Raw genomic sequence first — 20,459 nt, 5'->3', positions numbered from 1 at the left:
TATTTTGGTTTTGAATGGTTGGAGAAACCATTTGTTTTTGTGTGTAGATCTCAGAGCCTAGGCTGCCTACAGAGACGCGTTTTTTGACAGCCTGCTTATGGGGTGGGCAGCTAGTGGATCGTTAGGAAAGATTAGATGAATATGATCATTTATGTTTGGGTCTGAAATTGCTGATACAACCTTTAATGTTTCATGATCTTGAACTTGATCTTTTTTTATCTACTTCTAGAATCAAGCAGTTGTGACAGCAATGCGCACTCTTGTGCTCCGGGGGTTACCTATCCTGCTTGGAGGTGATGCCAGTAATTTCTACAACACCTGCAATGTAAGTTCTCATTGAAAACATTTGAAAGGGGTTACTTCTCCCAAAAAAAAATAATTGGCATTAATTGAACTTCTGTGCTCCACTGAAAGTTGTTTTTACCAAAAACTCTACTAGTAAATACGTTTTTGGAAATCTTACCTTTTGGAGCGGCCATTGGAAGTGAAAGCAGAAAAAGAATAATGTTGTCCATATTGCTGATACTGTATGCTGTCAGTCAGCGCTCACCTGTAAATGATCAACACTGAAAAAATCGACAGTTTTGCTCAACACTTGTGGGTAGTTAGAGAGTGTGTTCTCTGAACTTTTCAGCTGTTAATGTTTTGCTAGTCATGAAAAAATGAATGCATCTGGAATAGACAACCTTTACACTATAAACAGGGCTTGACTTCCCCTTTCACATTTGTCTGAAACTTTGCTGACTAACAGACCACTGGTAGATTTTACTGACAGTTTAACAAAATATACATTTCTCCACTCATCTACTATTATGTTGCTTTGTGTCGAGACATTGTGTTGTTTAAACATTTTCTTCAGTAAGGAAACTTATCTTGCTTCTTTGTTGAGCTGGGTAAAGAAAAAAAAACAGAACAAGGGCAGGTAAAAGCACAAGTAAAGACAATGCAATTGATTGCGCAAGATAGTTGCAGTTGTATTAAAATGAAACCGGAGCGTGTGATATGAGAGGCATGAAAGTAGTGCTGGTTTTAGTCACTGGGATGAGTGTTGCCACGACGACAGCGAATCCCTGACCGCTCACGGGTGCAAGTCACATTACTCAAAAAACTGTCTGAATTAACTTAATTCTGTTTCTTATTGTAAATAAAGGGTTATTTTGAGTGAAAAACAAATGAAACTGTTAGATCTTGCAGCGAGATGAAAGTTTATTTAAAACACAATTACACAAATCTTTCTCCAAAATGTTACAATCAGAAAAGAATTGTTTGTTTTGATTTCATAAAGTGACTATTGTACATTTCAGGCAAACACAGAGAGTGGGTGCCTATGATATAACATGAAATGGAAAACAACAACACAATAAAAAAAAACTATGTAAAAGTCGGCATGAAACAGAAGTTGCTTTAGTATTTTTTTCCCTATTGTGACGTAGATCTGAGTGAAACGGCTACTTGAATGAGAAAAAAATGTAGGACGGGACTTGATTTCATCCTCGGGAGTTGATTGGATCATACAAAGTTGGGCGCTGATTACTTGTAACACATTACAAGTAACGCAAGTAATGTAATCAGATTACTTTTTTTCAAGTAACTAGTAAAGTAACTCATTACTTTTAAATATACACCAAAATATCTTAGTTACTTATACTTAGGTAACTTGCATTACTCAAATAAGTTTGCTTTCCCATTTATTGACTGACAGCTCTCCTGTCCCCATGTTGAAAGACATCGGAAGTAAAGTCCAGAGGCGTTGTGTCTAAACATGATGGTTACTGTAGTTCTTCTAAATGTGAGCATGCATCTCTCTTGAACAAAAACAGATTCAGTATTCCTCAAAATAAATACAGTGAAATTGAAACTCAAAATATTACCAAAACCTGCAATAATTAAATATCTTAAATTACATAAAAATACTTTGTGTTTAATCTAACTTTATTAACCAATGTCTTTGCTGCTGACCTTAGATGATTCCAATTAAATACTAACAAGCAAAAAAGACTTTAGATAAACATAACATTTGTGTTTCTTTCTTTCTTTCTTTCTCTTTCTTTCTTTCTTTCTCCGTGTCCGTGCCGGAGACGGTGATGTCCGTGCCGGAGACAGTGATGTCGGTGTCATGGGCTAAAGATGTGCTTGAATTGGAGGATGTGATTGGAAAGTAAATGCAAATTTTAAAGAGTAATTTTCTTCCCATCTAAAATCACGTGATGTGTCGAATCTTGTATATAGGCCAATATGTCGAGCGTCAGTTTTCCCCCGAAAGAGATCGTAAAACTAATCCATATGAATTGAGCAGTTTAGTCCAAATTTTCTGATGAGACACGACCACTTTATATGACGAACAGATAGAATTTGATGTTACACAGAAAAAGTCATTTAAAATGAGGATGTGTTGACGTCAGAGAGCCAAATAGACTCTATTCCATTGCCACACATGGATGAACTCTCTGCTCTAAATGGTTCTACTGTTTTCTCTTTATTGACTTTACTAATAAAACTTACTACCAAGTGCCACTGCATGAGGACAGTCGTGACCTCTATTACTCACGACGGACTGTTCTTTTTTTGTTGTGTTCCTTATTGGCTTCAGCACCCATGGCATTTCAGAAGATGATGACCATCACATGGCTTGTCAGGGGTTAAAAAATAACCTGGACGACATTCATCCACGGACATGATGTCTATTGAAGGGGTGGATTCTGGAGCACAATTTGTGGGAAAAAAAGAGAATAGGATTTCTTGCAAAAAAAAAGAAACCCTTATGACACTTTGCCAGAATATAATTTGACTGCTGTTTAAAGGACGTTTCTCCACTCATGTTGTTTTGTCTCATGACACTGACAAGGTTGATGTCACACTTTCTTCAGGTGCTGAAAAAGAAAGTGAATGTTTAATGAGTCTACAATGAATGAAAAAAAAGCAATCTTACTATAATTAATTTTATTTTATTCAGTGCTGTATATTAAAAAAAACTGATATAAAAATAAAAAAATAAATAAATACGTACCAGAAGCAGTAGAATAGCCACTTTTAATGGAATCTAAAACCCAAAAAGATGATTGGTTGATTGACTGTTCAGTACTAAGCCTATACACAGTAAATATATATATATCAGTTCTTGTCATACCTGCACATTGTCTTTTCCATGCAATTACAGCAGCTGCGGCTCCAAACACCATCATCAGAGCCAAAACCATCAGAACTGAAGGAATCACTAATTTAAATGGTTCCCCGTGATCATACTCTGAAACATGAATCACAGACTCGGAGATTAACTGTGATTATTTTAGTTTTGATTGTTAAATGATGTTTTCTGAAAATTCCTATTACCTAAAGTGATGTGCAGTTTGTTGTCCAGACTGAGGTGTGTGGCAGAGCAGCTGTATTTGTGTGTGTCTGCACTGATCTCCAGACTCTTCCTCATCTGGTACGTCCCGTCACCATTGGGCAGCAGATCTCCTCCAGTGATCTCATGATCAGATACAGGCTGTCCATCTCTGAACAGGGTCAGGTTGATGTGACGAGGGTAAAATCCTGTGGCCAAACAACTCACACGAAACCCTCCAGAATCTGAGTTTGCTTTCTGAATCAGTCTGACTCTGGGTTTAACTGCAGAAGGAAACAATAAGAGAAAAATGAATAAGATAATTGTGGCGAGCAGGACGAGGTCGAGGGACGTGAGAGAACGGTGATAACGAGCAACACCTGCGTAACGCACCGGTCTCGTATCTCTCACGGTCCTGACCTCGTCCTGCTCGCCACAATAATATACCTATAAATATAAATGAATGGGGTAACACTTAATTGTACAGTGTCCTTGTTATACTCCATTTTTATACTACTACATTATGCATAATTGCATGCAACTAACCCTAAACCAATCCTAATCTATAAGTACATGTAGTTAATTAATATTACTCAGCACTTAAATGTATAATTACACTGTAACAAAGACACCTTAAAATAAAGTGGTTACTGTATGTAATTATAGTATCTTTGCATTGAACTTCAGACTGTTTTTTTCCCCTAAATCAAAGAAAATACATGGATTGGATATGTACCTTTTCTGTTTACTTGAGTTCCTCTCGTTTTAAGGTAATTATTTAGGGTTTTTATGCAGGCTGGGTAGAATATAGTCTCATGCCGCCACATGGACAGTTCCAGAGTGGGTTTTATTTCTTGTTCCGTGAAATTTAAAGAACCCTGATATGTGAATTTGCCATCCAAAAAATGCAGTTCATCAGTTGTAGAGCCTCTATATGCATTCTTGGTGATCATTTTACCAGGTTTATCATTGTCAAGCTGTTCACAAAGACCCATCAACTGATAAACTACATGACCTTGGAAAGGAAACAAAGATATGTCAATACATCTGGCCATAGGAACCATTTAGAAACTTGAGTCTAGCTCTAAATTAGACATTATAAACATTTAAATATTTTTTAAATTAAATATACAAATATTTAACATTTCAGTTCATCAGGAGAATTTATGTATTTGTTACGAAAATAAACTTTTACTTAATTTTCATGTTTCTATAATTTAGCCAAATGAACTTACTTTCTGTGTGGTTGATGGGTCTTAGATAATGTGATCTTCCAATAAAATGAGCAATCATATAATTACTTATGGCATTGAGGTGATTTGGATCCACCACATCTTCATTTGTAGTATTTCCTCTTGCGATGAAGCTTCTTGCCTCAAAATCATAATATCCTACTGTGATGTCATCCAACATAAATGTGCTAGTTAATTTAGGAAATTGTGTTTCTCCTTCAATGTAAGTTAGAAGCATCCACAGAGAGTGAGAACCTGTAAAAAAATAGTAAGAAATAATGGGGGGGAAACAAAACAGCTTTTTTTACACCATGCTGTTAGTTACAGTGGATAGTAGACACATAACATGGGGCCTCATTTATAAACGTTGCATACGCACAAAAGAAGGCGTACGCCGCTCTCTACGCAATAATTGGTATTTATAAAAAGCAAACTTGACGGTAAAATGTGCGGTCCTTCACGCAAGCTCTGACCCAGGCGTACGCACAAAAACGGGTGAAATGAGAAATGGCGACACCGTCGGCAGATGGAAGAAACACGTGAAAGTGTGTGAAACTGTAGACCGTTGTGTAAAATAAATGGCAATACTGCCTCTCATAAATAAAACGAAGCTTCACAAAGCAAGTCTTACAATTAACAGCCTACACGAACACCCGTTTAATCGATCTGCAACAGAAATGCAAATTAACACATAGGGCCTATTTGCAAAAAGAAAAGTGAAATATGTTCTGCAATAATATTGGCATGTTATACAATTCATCCTCATAAATAAGATGGTAAACAGAACGAAATAATGTACAAAACTGATATTCTCGCCAATGTGTCCGTCTGGCGGAGCAGATATAGATGCAATTAGATAGTCAGTCAGATAGATAGATAGATATTTAGGAGATAGATAGATAGATAGATAGATAGATAGATAGATAGATAGATAGATAGATAGATAGATAGATAGATAGATAGATAGATAGATAGATAGATAGATAGATTGATAGATTGATAGATTATTTGTCCACTGGGGAAAGTTGTTTTAGTAAAAATGTCTTCATCAGCTACGGAATCATGGTATTCATGCATATGCCATTAGTTTGTTTTATTTTAGATAAAATAACGTATGACGTATGTCTCAAACATTCAGAAAACTGCTAGAAATTACATTTGCGCTGAACTATTTCCCATTTCCAAGTAGATTATAACCGCAATTTTAATCTATTAAAATTAAATGGATGCAATTAAATTGATGGAAATAAAATGCCCCATCACAATCCGTAGTGACGCACAATGGCTGATCTTGCGCTCTTAGAAGATGTGGAAAATGGAAGGATTCGGAGTGAACGCATCTTCAGACAGCAAGAAGACTTGCTGGCAAATGAGGCAAATGTCCGACCATTTCTTTTTTATTTCGGCCACAGTCCGATGTTGTGAGGCTACAGCATTTACGGCGTCTGCAACCATTTGCCACTCAAGTGCCTTTTTGACATTAGTAATGCCCACACTGTGCCCTCCAAACAACATTTTTCTCCTCTTTTCCACTTCGCCACGATAACTTCTAATTCACATTGAGTGAAGTTACGTTTTTTTTATTTCCTCTCTGTGTTCACCATGCTTTCGCAATCGATGAATATTAACTTGTGGGCGTTTCACGGACTATTTATGGGCAACTATGGGCGTGACATGAAGCCGTAAAAGCTGCGCTACATTTAGAATTGGTTGTGATTTATTAAGGGAAAAATGCGTAGGATGTGCGTGCGCACGGTTTTATAAATCCGAATATTTCTGTGCGTACGCACGTCCTATGTTTCATTCGTACGCCACTTCTGACGCAAATCCTACGCAAAGTTTTATAAATGAGGCCCATGGACTTTTTGGCAAATGAACTTCAAGATTTTAGGTACATTTAAAAAAAGGATGTATACATGAAATTGTAATTCACATGAAAGTGAAGGGGGGGGGGGGGGTCTTGGGCATCTTTATCTGTGTTTGTTTTGGGTGGGTTTATCTCTTTTTTGTTCTGTGACCTATTTTTCCATTTATTTTTCATTGTTTGATTATCTGTCACACAAAATCAGTGTTTATACATTGCTGTGGATAGGCATCATAACCTTTTTGCAGAGTATCATGGGTAAGACTGAGTGATTTCTGGTAAGCAACATAGTAAGAAAAGTGACAGACATGATATATTAATGAGAAAACCACAAATACAATTGTAACAGACATTCAGTTTTATTGTCTTAGTTTTGTTCTCATAGTTTTCAGTAGTTCCTGCTTTCCTTCATATCAGCTCCGGCTAACCCTTTGTCATCATGGTTACCTGATTCGTCATTCTGTTCAGGTGTGTGCACCTCAATGCATTTGGTATTTAAGCTCATGTGTGTTTCTCTTCATTTATCCGTTCTCATCTATAGAGACGTGCATTGATATGTTTATGTTGCGTGGTGTTCATCTGCCTTATTGTGGATATACCTGTGGATTATCATTCAATACTATTTGAACCTTATTCTTCATCTTCATGCCTTTATCTACTCCGTAACCGTGACAGAAGACCGGCCTGCCGCATCGAGTGAGCCGATTCCCGAGGAAGGGAACAGGTCTGACTGTGAGACCACTCATATGTCTGCAGCTCAAAATAAATATGCCAAGAACGGCTAAAGATGATTCATCTCTATCGTCCACTCTTTTCCTCTGAAAGCAACACTAGCTGCAACAATCATAGACAGTAAAAGAAATGGACACAGCAACCCCCTTGATTTCAATTGAGAGAGTTGAAGCCCAACATGGGCACTCACTTCCTGATAGCCAAGCGTACTGCACAGGCTCAAACTGAGCTTGACGACGTAGATGTGACGTGAGCAACCGCAAATCTGAATTGAAATCTGAAACGAATCTGTTGTTGAAATATTTTGTCCCGTTGCTTTTATGAACTCTCTATCTATGGGCTTCTGCCTTGACTTTATGCCTCCATGTCCACCCGATTGCCTCATAGACAGTAAAAGATTGCCTACGAGCTTCTCCTTCTGTCTATACGGTAAGCTCTCTACTGTGCGACAGAGAGACGCGTTTTACGACCATAGACCGTAAAAGAAATGGACACAGCGACCCCATAGACTTCAACGGAGAAAATTGAAGTCAATTAGAAGCACTCACTTCCTGATTGCCAAGCGTACTGAGCATGCTCAAACTGAGCTTAACGATGTAGATGTGACGTGAGCAACCTGTCTGACAGTTGTACGTCTTCTAGTAGCGGTGCCAAGCGGAATCGGAATCATTCCCTTCCGAATCTTGCAGAGCCGGAGATCGTGAATATTAGCTGTCCATGAGCTCGCAGCAGGAGCAACTTTACAACTCTCTGTGGGCCTCTCCCTTGACTTTATGCCTCCACGTCCCCCCGATTGCGTGCGAGCTTCTACTTCTATACGGTAATTTCTGTACTGTGCGACAGAGAGTCGCATGTTATGACGCAATCGTTAGCCTATTTTTACAAAAACTGCTTCTACGGGGCCATAAAGTAAGATACAAGGTAATGGAGCCTTTTATACATTGTCATGTTTCTTTAGAAATAAACAATGGGCAAATGGAGTCTTTAATGCCTCAGATGTAAAGTTATTCGCTGTGAAAGTGACGCGAAAATGAATGGGAGTCAATGGAATTCTAACAGCAGGTGAAGGCTTGTTAGCCAATGGCGGCCCCCGGGGAGACTTCAGTTTCCGGCTGGTGGATTACCCCCTTGGTTGCGACGCAATCGTTAGCCTATTTTTACAAAAACGGCTACTACGGGGCCACAACGTAAGATACAAAGTAATGGAGCCTTTTATACATTATCGTGTTTCTTTATAAATAAATAATGGACAAATGGAGTCTTTGGACGCTGTCAAAGTGACGCCAAAATGAATGGGAGTCAATGGAATGCTAACAGCAGGTGATGGTCTGCTGCAATGGCAGCCCCCAGAGGAAGCTTCAGTTTCCAGCGGATGGATTACCCCCTTGGGCAACAATAGTGTAACCAGAGCCCGTCTACAGAGAGCCTTGGCACTTCCTATTAGCCCCATTGAATCATCTTGGTTGCGGTTCCATTAGAATTCCACTGGAGGTGATCGCGGGCAAGTGCAGAATGAATGGGAGTCTATGGAGCTAGATGGCTAAATGTATCCCTTTCTCCTGCTTGTTGCTGAATCAACGTTGACCAAAAGTCAAATGAATGAGTACTTATCTCCTTTAGATTTCTTACAGGTTGGGCAGTTGTTGGCCGGAACACGCTAGCATTCTGCTAGACGGATTTGCGACTGATTACGACCAGAGACCCTGTTTGATGGCACCTGAAGCTAAAGCAGCATCAGAAACATTATCTTAAGGAGAACTTTCTGTTGAAGTTACTTTTTTGTGTACTCTATTTATATTTTCCGGCGGGCACTTTTATTTTCATATCGATATATAAGTGCTGAAGTGATTTGCCGTAAAGCAGCACCTCAGGCAGTATGAAAATATGTGACGTCATCACATTTTTTGAACGGATTTTTAGAACAGATAAGTGAAGTTAAAAATGCAATTTTCAGCTGAGTGTATTATCTTAGCCTCCCTTTTTGAATGCAACCTTCTTGACAAAAAATTACAAACTGAGAAAAGTGGATTTCTGGGGGTAGACCCCATAGACTCCCATTCATTCTGCACTCGCCTGCGAGTGCCCACGCATGGGCAGAGACGTGTTACTGCAGCCAGTCCAGAAACAGGAAGTAACCAGAGTGCCAATTCTCTTCCTATTAGACATTCTCTAGTGTAACATAACTCAACAACAATGGGTTGTTGGGTAATCTAGTGACCACAATAAAACCACACCTAGCCTACAGTATATAATAAAGGTAGATTATTAACTAAAGATTTGAACTGTTCAAAAGCTAGAATGGGATAAAATAGCATTATAGCCAACAGTTATTTCAACTCAAAAACGGAATTATATTAATTAAGAATTTTCACACTGTGCTTAACCCCAGGCAGGTATAAATTGTGAATAATGTAAAACCCAGGATTCTTACACAGGACTTAGAATGACCCAGCGCTAATTATTTCAAGTGTGAAAAGCCCTTTTGAGTTTTTCATTATAGCTAGTCATCATTAAGGTCGAGCAATGGTAAATCTTTGGTAAATCTTCAAAAAATAAATAAAAAATCCTCAGGACTCTGACTTGATCAAGGCTGAGGAAACTAAATCTCTGCAAATTTATGTCATATAATTTCTTTATTAATTAACCATTCATTAGTTACGGGTTTTAATTAGTATGTCAGGTAAATTTTTTCCAGTTATTTACTCTTGGATCTTAAAAGACTTTGACACTCCAACCTTATCTGACCTAATCTTTTAGCCCAATTCACCTGACTTCACCTTAGCTGTGACCGTCACTTTCAGTTTTTAAATCTTCCTGAATATTCTTTACTAGCAACAACACAAAATGTATTTCTTGATGTCTAATACAACATATAAAAAATAAAATAAAAAATACTCAAGGTAACGGAAGGCATTCAAAAAAAAATAAAGCATATAAGCAAGAAGATCGTGTTATCTGTGCTACTTTAAGGTCACCTTATGTTTACATACGTTTCATGAAACATTTTATATATCATAACACTTACCTCTTGGTGAAGCTGCTGGAAGTAAAATGATGATAATGAAAAGAATTCTGTCCATATTGGCTGAAAATTTCCGAAGAGATGTGCACTGTGTTCTTTGTGCTGTTGTAATGGCAGTAAACCAATACTGCACTGCCTTGTGGGAAGGGTTAGTTGTGACTCAATTGGGTGGTAATATGTTGCATTCGCTACAGGATGTCAGTTACGAGTCAGGAAGACTGTCACGATTCATGAGTTCGCTGTTTTCTTCATGTCTCGTGTTATTGTTGTTTTGTGAGTATGAGCGCGTGTGAGTGGGCGTGACCGCTCGTTCATCTGATCACCGGCTGATCTCATTATCAGCGCCAGCTGCTGCCAATTCACCTCTCTATAAAGACTCATCACAATCTCCTCTCTTTGTCAGATCGTTTGTTTGGTGTCCTCCGTGTCGTGCTTCGTGTCCTTGTTGCAGTCTGTTCCAGTTTGAGTTCCTGTTCGGTGTCTTCGTGTCCTGTCTCGTCTGGAATTTCCCTGCACTGGATTCACCTTCACCCGCACTGGATTCACCTTCACCCTCTCTGGATTCACCATCATCTGCACGCTGACCACCGAGTCCCTGCGCCACCATCTGCTGAGATTCTTGAGATTGTCTTTGTGTCTTCTGACTAAAATAAAAGAGTTAACTTGCACTTGCTTCCGCCTGATCTTGTGACAGAACGATCTGACCAAACATGGAAGCAGCAGGCGAAACTTCAACCTCATGGGAGGATTTCGTGAAAGTCAGCATCTCACGGATGGATACCCAGGAGAGAAATATGAATGATTCGGGCCGGGCTATTCAAGCTCTTGTGGCGCAGGTGTCCGAGCTCACCCAGCAAGTCCAACTTTTGCGGGTTCCCACTGCGCCACCCACGCCGGCCGCTCCCCCTATACCACCAGAGAGCGCCTTCCAGTCAGAGCCCAGACTACCAGTTCCGGAGGCCTATAATGGTGAGCCAAACTTTTGCAGGGCATTTCTAACACGCTGTTCTATGCACTTCTCCTTGCAACCCAGGACCTTTTCCACAGAACGAAGCAAAGTGGCGTTTGTGCTCACACTCTTGACTGGAAGGGCAGCTCTGTGGGGGACGGCGGTGTGGGAGAACCAAGATCCATGCTGTGCCTCGTTCCAGACACTCGCCGCCGCCATGAAGGGAGTCTTTGACCGCTCAGTCGCTGGAAAGGAGGCAGCAAGGATGCTAGCGGATCTCAAGCAAAACGAGAGATCAGTATCGGACTACTCTATAGATTTTCGGACTTTGGCGGCGGAGTGTCAGTGGAACGAGGAGGCGCAGTGGGACATGTTCCTGCATGGGCTGGCTGACCGCGTCCAAAAGGAGATTTATGCACTGGACTTACCCCCCACCCTTAACGAGTTGATCGATCTGGCACTTCGTGTTGACTCTCGACTCTCCCGAGTCGAGGGTCGGAAGGGACCTGCTCGGGGTTTCGGGGTGGTGGACGCGGTCAGCCCTATCTACGATCATGAGCCCATGCAGGTCGGTCGAGCTCGGCTTTCCCGGGAGGAGAAGGAAAGGCGGAGGTCCCAGGGCCTTTGCCTTTACTGTGGCTCTGCAGGACATTTTGCTTTCAACTGCCCGGTAAAAGGGCAAGCCCGGCAGTAAAACTGAGGCTACTGTCGGGTGGGATCTCCGCTGAGAAGACCTCATCAACATCAACGCTCCTCCCGGTAAGGCTCAGGTGGTCAGCTCACACTCACGACTGTCAAGCACTACTGGACTCCGGGGCTGAAGGTAACTTCATGGACTACACTTTTGCACTCAGGATTCAGGTTCCCCTTCTACCCCTCAGTCACACCATCGCAGTGCACGCGCTCAACGGACAAACACTCCCCACTATCTCTTATACCTCTGGACCCCTCACACTCAGCGTATCCGGCAACCATTCTGAAACCATCTCTTTCTATATCCTGGACTCCCCCCTGGCACCCATTGTTTTAGGTCATCCCTGGCTCATCAAACACAACCCCAAAATAGACTGGCAGCAGAGATCAGTGTCTGAATGGAGCAGTAAATGTCATGAGTCCTGTCTTGTGTCTGCTTGTCCGTCTGTTTCTGTTTGTACGTTTCAGGAGGAAGCAGCGGACTTGTCAAACGTGCCCACGGAGTACCTAGACCTGAAGGAGGTGTTCAGTAAGTCTCGTGCTGCTTCTCTCCCTCCGCATCGTCCCTATGACTGTGCTATAGAGTTACTGCCAGGTACGTCTCCGCCTAAGGGCAAGTTATATTCACTTTCTGTCCCAGAGAGAGAGGCTATGGAGAAATATATTTCTGATTCTCTAGCAGCGGGGTTCATCCGTCCCTCCTCTTCTCCAGCAGGGGCGGGGTTCTTTTTTGTGGGGAAGAAGGATGGGTCTTTGCGACCTTGTATTGACTACCGGGGGCTGAACAACATCACGGTAAAGAATACTTATCCTTTGCCATTGATGTCTTCAGCCTTCGAGAGGTTGCAAGGAGCATCTATCTTCACAAAATTGGATTTACGTAATGCTTATCATTTGGTCCGCATCAGGAGGGGGGATGAATGGAAGACTGCTTTTAATACCCCCAGGGGGCACTTTGAATACTTGGTCATGCCTTTCGGCTTGTCCAACTCCCCAGCGGTCTTCCAGGCACTCGTCAATGACGTGCTGCGAGATATGGTCGACCAATTCATATATGTCTACCTGGATGATATATTGATTTTTTCTTCTTCTCTCCAGGAACACGTGCAGCACGTTCGACGAGTGCTTCAGAGACTGCTAGAGAATGGGCTTTTTGTCAAGGCGGAGAAATGCGCTTTTCATGCACAGTCTGTTCCTTTCCTTGGGTACATTGTGTCGTCTGAGGGAATGCGTATGGATCCTGAGAAGGTTAAGGCTGTGGTGGATTGGCCAAGTCCAGATTCCCGTAAGGCCCTACAGAGGTTTCTGGGGTTCGCCAATTTTTACCGGCGGTTTATTCGCAATTTCAGCCAACTAGCCTCGCCTCTGACCGCCTTGACCTCCCCCAGAACGGCGTTCAGGTGGTCAGATGCAGCGGAAGCTGCGTTTGCCAAACTAAAGGGCCGCTTTGTTTCAGCCCCCATCTTGGTTACCCCTGATCCATCACGTCAGTTCGTGGTGGAGGTCGATGCGTCAGAGGTGGGGGTAGGTGCAGTGCTATCCCAACGCTCTCTCACAGACGACAAGATGCACCCATGCGCGTTTTTGTCTCATCGATTATCCCCTGCCGAACGTAACTATGATATTGGTAATAGAGAGTTGTTGGCAGTCAAGTTGGCATTGGAGGAATGGCGCCACTGGTTAGAAGGGTCGGGGGTACCTTTTGTCGTCTGGACAGACCATAAGAATTTGGAATATATCAGAACTGCTAAAAGATTGAACTCTAGGCAGGCTCGGTGGGCACTTTTTTTCGGACGTTTTGACTTTTCTCTCTCGTACCGCCCGGGCTCCAAAAACATCAAGCCCGATTCTTTATCACGCATTTTTGACCGTTCCGATCGCCCGTCTACTCCCGAGTGCATTTTTCCAGAGACTCTAATTATCTCTACACTCGAATGGGAGGTCGAATCGAAGGTCAAGACGGCCTTACAAGGGGTAACGCCTCCGGTCGGTTGCCCACCGAACCGCTTATTTGTGCCAGAGGAATTACGGTCCGACGTTGTTCGGTGGGGGCATTGTTCCAATGTGGCTTGTCATCCAGGAGTTAGCCGCACTACATCTTTAGTCAAGCAACGATTTTGGTGGCCACGTATGGCTCGCGACGTTCACAGTTTTGTTTTGGCTTGCTCAGTTTGTGCCACTGGTAAGACTTCCAATCGACCCCCAGATGGGCTCCTTCAACCGCTGCCGGTCCCTTCGAGACCCTGGTCCCACATCGCTCTAGATTTTGTCACCGCCCTCCCACCCTCTCAGGGTAACACGGTAGTTTTAACCGTGGTGGACCGGTTCTCGAAGGCGGCCCACTTTATTCCCTTGCCCAAATTGCCCTCAGCCAAGGAGACAGCGGTAACAGTCGTTAACCACGTCTTTCGGTTACATGGCCTCCCGACAGACGTGGTTTCCGACAGAGGTCCCCAATTTGTGTCCAAATTTTGGCAAGAGTTTTGTAGATTACTGGGTGCGACTGTTAGCCTGTCCTCAGGGTTTCATCCCCAGAGCAATGGCCAAACTGAGAGAGCCAACCAGGATTTGGAGAGAACGTTGCGATGTATGGTTTCCAAGAATCCTTCCTCATGGAGTCAACAACTTTCAATGGTGGAGTACGCCCACAATTCATTACCAGTATCATCCACGGGCCTATCTCCGTTTGAGTGTAGTATAGGGTACCAGCCACCAATTTTTCCTAGTCTGGAACCCGAAGTCGCGGTTCCCTCCGCCCACGCCTTTGTCCAGAGGTGTCACCGCACTTGGACTAGAGCCCGGGAGACTCTACTCCAAGTGGGAGCGCGCACCAAGGCCAAGGCCGACCGCCACCGGCGGAGGCCTCCCGTATACGTCGTCGGTTCCAAAGTGTGGCTTTCTACCAAGAACATTCCTCTCCGTTCCGTTTCGAATAAGCTTGCTCCCAAATTCATTGGCCCGTTTACTGTCACCAAGATTATTAGTCCGGTGGCAGTCCGCCTCAATCTTCCTCCAGTGTACAGGAGAATTCATCCCGTTTTTCATGTATCAAAAATTAAGCCAGTTTTTCGTTCTCGTATTAATCCGCCTGTCCCGGTTCCCCCACCGCCGCGACTCGTAGACGGGGAGACCACATATTCGGTTTATCGTATTCTGGACTCAAGGAGGAGGGGACGCGGGTTCCAGTACTTGGTGGACTGGGAAGGTTACGGTCCGGAGGAGAGAAGTTGGGTGCCTGCTAGAGACATTCTGGATCACTCCCTTATTGATGATTACAATCGACAGGTAAGGGAGTCTGGGGACGCCAGGAGGCGTTCCTAGGAGAGGGGGTACTGTCACGATTCATGAGTTCGCTGTTTTCTTCATGTCTCGTGTTATTGTTGTTTTGTGAGTATGAGCGCGTGTGAGTGGGCGTGACCGCTCGTTCATCTGATCACCGGCTGATCTCATTATCAGCGCCAGCTGCTGCCAATTCACCTCTCTATAAAGACTCATCACAATCTCCTCTCTTTGTCAGATCGTTTGTTTGGTGTCCTCCGTGTCGTGCTTCGTGTCCTTGTTGCAGTCTGTTCCAGTTTGAGTTCCTGTTCGGTGTCTTCGTGTCCTGTCTCGTCTGGAATTTCCCTGCACTGGATTCACCTTCACCCGCACTGGATTCACCTTCACCCTCTCTGGATTCACCATCATCTGCACGCTGACCACCGAGTCCCTGCGCCACCATCTGCTGAGATTCTTGAGATTGTCTTTGTGTCTTCTGACTAAAATAAAAGAGTTAACTTGCACTTGCTTCCGCCTGATCTTGTGACAAAGACAGAATCAGGTTGATATAGGTTTACTTCAATAGTTAGGATAAAGAAACAGCAATCAGCACGGTATGGCATAGGGATTTCTTCCTTTGGTTGCAATATAAACAATATGCAATTCTGTAGTTCTCTGTGTATGTGTGTGTGGTTCTAAATAAACAGAGAGAAGGAATAATTACTAACTGCAATAGTATCATCACAAATTAGTACAACAGTATATGCTCATAAGCTAGGACATTAGAACAATATTATCAGAATATATTCAAATAATATAACCGAAAGAGAACAACAATTCTCATAATAAAGTAATCAATTGCGATTACATTATTACAGTGAGAATAATCAGATTGAATAGTCACTCAACGCTAGACAAATATTATACTATTGACGTCTTTCACAAACAGTCATAATTAGCTTAGCATTAGGATGAATCAGCACATATTACAATGTTAAATAGCTGCTAGAAGCTCTCAAAGAAACATTAATAATAAACAGCGCACTTAAATATCATCATTGACGCACTGTGCCTCCTAGCAGGTACAGTAGGTTGTTATCATCTATTCACATCGCTGATCAGCATCATACAGGAAGACTCTCGATCCAGTCCCCCAGGAATACAGTCCGTCGCCAGACCTCAAACCTGCAGCGTCTTTCAGGTAAAATGACAGAAAATTAAGACATTTTCAACTGTTCCTATTTAGTTTATGGTTGTATTAGGTTATATTAAAGCTATAATAAGGTAACATAAAAGTGTTTAAACGAAATACCAGATATTGTTTTTATTGATTTTTTTTTTTTTTTTCATTTGCATTTACTGTATTAACCGGTCAAGCTAGCATTACAGTTTACTACAAAAACGTTGTTGTTTTTTTAATCGAAACAAAACTGTTAGTATTACTAACAATTTAGCTTGCCCCATGGCTAACTAATGAGTTAAAAAAAAGTTAGCAGATGAGGGGGAAAAACAATTTATTACACCGTGAGGGGTAGCTGTCTAATGGGTTATAATCCCATGTCATTAATTTTGTTTACTGTCTTTCAGAACTGGATTGGAAATTACAAGAGATCCCAAAAAGGTTCTGAGACCCGGCCCTCAAAGCCAAAGTTTTACACTCGGGATTTGTCACCATACAACCTTTTTTGCAGGGATGTTCTCCGAAAGAAAGGTGAGAGGGACAGTTTGTCATATTAGAATTTCATGTTGTCAATTTTCATCAGTGGTTCACAAGGGTCATGAAACTAATGTTTAGTATACTATTTGGCAGGCACTTTACATGTAGAAATTACATAGATTGATATAAGACTGGTCTGTTTGTTGATGTATTTACAAATTATTGTTTGAAAGGTGGATTTCACAATCCAAGGGCAAACCGAGGTGTCAGACACATTTTCTGCAGACTGTAAAGTGTTAAGTTTACTGTGCATTCATTTTTCTTCAGCGACTATGAAGGATATAAAAGGCAGGTGGTCCACACTAGAGGAGAAGCAGAAAGACAAATATAAACAGGAAGCAGCAGTGCTGAGGGCACAAGGGCAAGATCTTAGCATTGAAATAAGTGAGCTCAAAATAAAAAAAAATCTGAACCAGCTGAAATTACAGGTTTGGAAAGAAGGGAACTTAAAGGCAAGGTCCATGATGTTTTTAAAATACATTTTTACAATATTGATTTAATTCCACTTCAACAACTGTTTGTGACCAATTAATTAGATGATCTATCACAAAAGAACAACATTTAGTAACCTGGTGAACATACAGGACTGAAAAACACCAATCAGTCATTTCACAAGGATGAAGAAATGATTGAATGGTCATATGTCAATCAAAAACAGTTGGCATTGGTCCCTCCCCCAGACGGGTCCAAGCATTGCATGTTACTGTACTCTGGACGCGTGGTTTCGGGGCGAAGTCTGAAGAAAGGGGTTTGGACTTCTGAATTGTATATTTTTAAAATTTAGCTTGCTCAAGCTGTTTTTCCAGAAACCTGGACCCTGCCTTTAATTTGATTTGATAAGTGGTATTGTTGTTGTAGATTTAAGGATTATTAACCACAATTGCGAATGGAGCAGAACACAATGGCTGTTTGTTTTCATATTTTGATTCTTTGATGATTCAGCATTCACACCAATTATATTCTCCACATTTTTTCTGCACATCATTTAGACTCTTAATGTGTAGTAAATGTAATTTCCGTAAGCACTTATTTCTCACAATATTTTTTGTTGTTTCTTCAGAATATGTTGGAATGTTGGTATGCATGTTGGATTTTTTTATTTGATATTATTTTTTACCTGAAAATGGTAAAGGTGTCCAAACTTGAGGAGTTGGGTGTTGAGACGGCCATTTTATCTTTTGACCGACAAAAGTCTGGCCTAGAGGTCTACGAAGTCAGCAGCAAAGGGGCAGCTGACTTCCTTGACTCCACAGACACATCAAACAACTGCACTGCACTTCAAAGGTGATACTGTTTTTATGAAAAACTACACAAATGGCTTGTAATAGTGCAAAGATACGTAATACGATTCTGTTAGATAAATGATATGGTTTGTCCTTACGTTTGCAGCCAATTCCTCTTGCACTACCGACAGCACCACCCACAGCAACAAAGGTCAAGTCAATGACCTGGTTAAGAAAGTGCAGGACCTCTTCAATCAAAGATATAGTAAGCATATTTTCTAACTTTTTCTTAGGCAAATGTGAAAAATGTATAAATATTTACATATATTGATAAGCTAATATGCCTCCATGAATCTGTGGCATTTTAAGTAACTTGTTAAATTGTTTACCTATAGCATACAATCTTAAGAATTACATGTTTACAGTCTATGCACTGATTATAAACAGGTAGGGAAGTCGGAATTATCAAACTGAAAAATTGTGTGCATGCATGAGCATATTCATGTCTTTCAGAGGAGGCTGGAGGTTCTGGAAGGCTCCCTTACCAGGCCTTGTTAAACCGAGGCCTGACGGTAGTTGGACTGCCAAATGGCCTTGGTCTAAGGAAGCCATCTTTTTATGGAAGAAACCAATTAGATGCCATTTTGAAAGATGCTGAGCAGATTTCATTTGAAATTAGTAAGTCATATTTAGACTTACTAGTGGCAGTTGTATTTCTGCATGCTATTTCGCTCTTTGAACACTGAGCGAATAATGAGGTAACAAAAGTATTACAATATTGTGCAGGGCCATTATAAACATCCCAAACTGATTTTTGTGTTTTGTTCCAGAATCAAAATTATAGTGGAACACCATTTTTAAGGTACCTCTCCAGATAGTCTTTACATAGTTGAATATGATTTTGGAGAGTGTGATTGCCCATTACAGTGGTTTACATTTACAAACTATGAAATGAATAAATCTATTCCTTTCATTGTTGTAACTTATATTCCCTGTATGATACTGTAGGATTTTTTACTCCAGCAATTACGTGTCATGCATATCCTTCATACAGTAAGTGTACCTTTTTTGCCTTAACATATATAAAGCAGATGCGACACAATGCAGTCCAACTGGGATGGGAGAGGGTGTTCTTGAGGACATGGACCCAGAAGCCACGGCAGACAATATCCATACAAAGGAAGGATGCCAGTCAGTGGAAGAGTTACTGGAACCCATGTGTGTGGAAATGGTAATTATTTGTAACTGATTTCTTTTTAATGCCAGTGGCTACAACCCAAATGCGTTTTATTTGATTGAGATTGGTGCACAGACAAATGCTCACAAAACTAACAGAAAAGGAGAGAAAAGCTCACAAATTGTTTAACCAAATTTTTTTTTTCAAAAAGAAAAATTAATATCACATAGGTCTTCGCATGCAGTAGGGATCACACCCACAGCGCAAAGAGACGTCCAAACGGCGCATATTTTAAGTGGTTTCTGGACACCGTGACACGTGACACCAGACAAGATCTGGTGAGATCTGGTGACTGTGGAGGTTGTTGGAGGACAGTGAACTCATTATGATGTTGAAGCAAGCAGCTGGAGATGATCTGTCCTTTGTGACATGGTGCATTATCCTGCTGGAAGTAGCCATCAGAAGATGCTCCACTGTGCTCAGAAAGGGATGGACATGGTCAGCAGCAATACTCAGGTAGGCTATGCTGGTTAAACCATACCACGTTGGCACTAAGGGGCCCAAGGTGGGACAAGAAACCCCCACACCACCATTCCAGCAGCAGCAGCTGAAGCGTTGATGGGCGGCAGGATGGATCCATGCTTTCATGATGTCTCCAGTAGATTCTGATCCTACCATCTGAATGTGGAGCTGAAATGGAGACTCATCAGACCAGGCAATATTTATTTTCTGCATTTTTAAGACCATTCTCTGGAAACCCTAGAGATGGTTGTGGGTGAAAATCCCAGTAATACTCAGACCAACAACCATGCCACATTCAAAGGCCCTTAAATCCCCTTTCTTCCTCATTCTGATGCTCAGGTTGAACTTCAGCAAGTCTTCACCATGTCTACATGACTATATGTGTTGAGATGCTGCTATGTGATTGGCTGGTTAGATATTTGTGTTCATAAGCAGTAGCACAGCTGTGTATAATAAAGTGTCCAGTGAATGTCAATACTAACACTGCTTACTGTATCCAATAGTCATGGTTCATATAAATACTGACAAATTGGATTACAAATTTGCCATTAAGGTACAAGATATGTATCGAGTTTTTAATCATATTGTTTTATGTACTGTAGGTGCACAGCAGATAGCAGAGAACTTCCCTGGAACTTCTTCAGCCACTTATGTCGTTATGATGACTGCAGATGACAGTATGTATTGAAATTGTACTATTCCACAGCAAAATATACATTATAAAGCAGCGAAGAGTTGTAGTCCA

The 20,459-nt window shown here is 41.5% G+C and overlaps 1 protein-coding gene and 2 pseudogenes across 3 annotated transcripts in view; 1 reads left to right on the top strand and 2 right to left on the bottom strand.

Moving 5' to 3' along the window:
- Window positions 1-20,459, bottom strand: part of LOC143720702 (class I histocompatibility antigen, Gogo-A*0501 alpha chain-like) — a 141,885-nt gene that overhangs the window by 101,480 nt on the left and 19,946 nt on the right. Inside the window, exon 2 of the mRNA XM_077210438.1 lies at window positions 525-550. The gene's annotated coding sequence lies outside the window, so the exon portion shown is untranslated. The remainder of the gene's footprint in view (window positions 1-524; window positions 551-20,459) is intronic.
- The window catches only part of LOC143720700 (class I histocompatibility antigen, Gogo-A*0501 alpha chain-like), a 116,498-nt pseudogene that overhangs the window by 76,125 nt on the left and 19,914 nt on the right, over window positions 1-20,459 (bottom strand). Inside the window, exon 7 of the transcript XR_013196619.1 lies at window positions 3,331-3,609. The product of XR_013196619.1 is annotated as a class I histocompatibility antigen, Gogo-A*0501 alpha chain-like (transcript). The remainder of the gene's footprint in view (window positions 1-3,330; window positions 3,610-20,459) is intronic.
- On the top strand, window positions 16,626-20,429 carry LOC143720705 (uncharacterized; annotated as a pseudogene). The gene is made up of 6 exons (XR_013196620.1): window positions 16,626-16,786; window positions 17,060-17,220; window positions 17,925-18,076; window positions 18,182-18,280; window positions 18,529-18,693; window positions 19,104-20,429. The product of XR_013196620.1 is annotated as an uncharacterized LOC143720705 (transcript).

This window comes from Siphateles boraxobius, unplaced genomic scaffold, assembly GCF_051911475.1.
Source record: "Siphateles boraxobius isolate OS27281-9 unplaced genomic scaffold, OSU_SipBor_1 65, whole genome shotgun sequence".
Taxonomy (NCBI): domain Eukaryota; kingdom Metazoa; phylum Chordata; class Actinopteri; order Cypriniformes; family Leuciscidae; genus Siphateles; species Siphateles boraxobius.
Note: the sequence above shows the minus strand (reverse complement) of the source record. Positions and strands in the feature narration are given on the sequence as shown.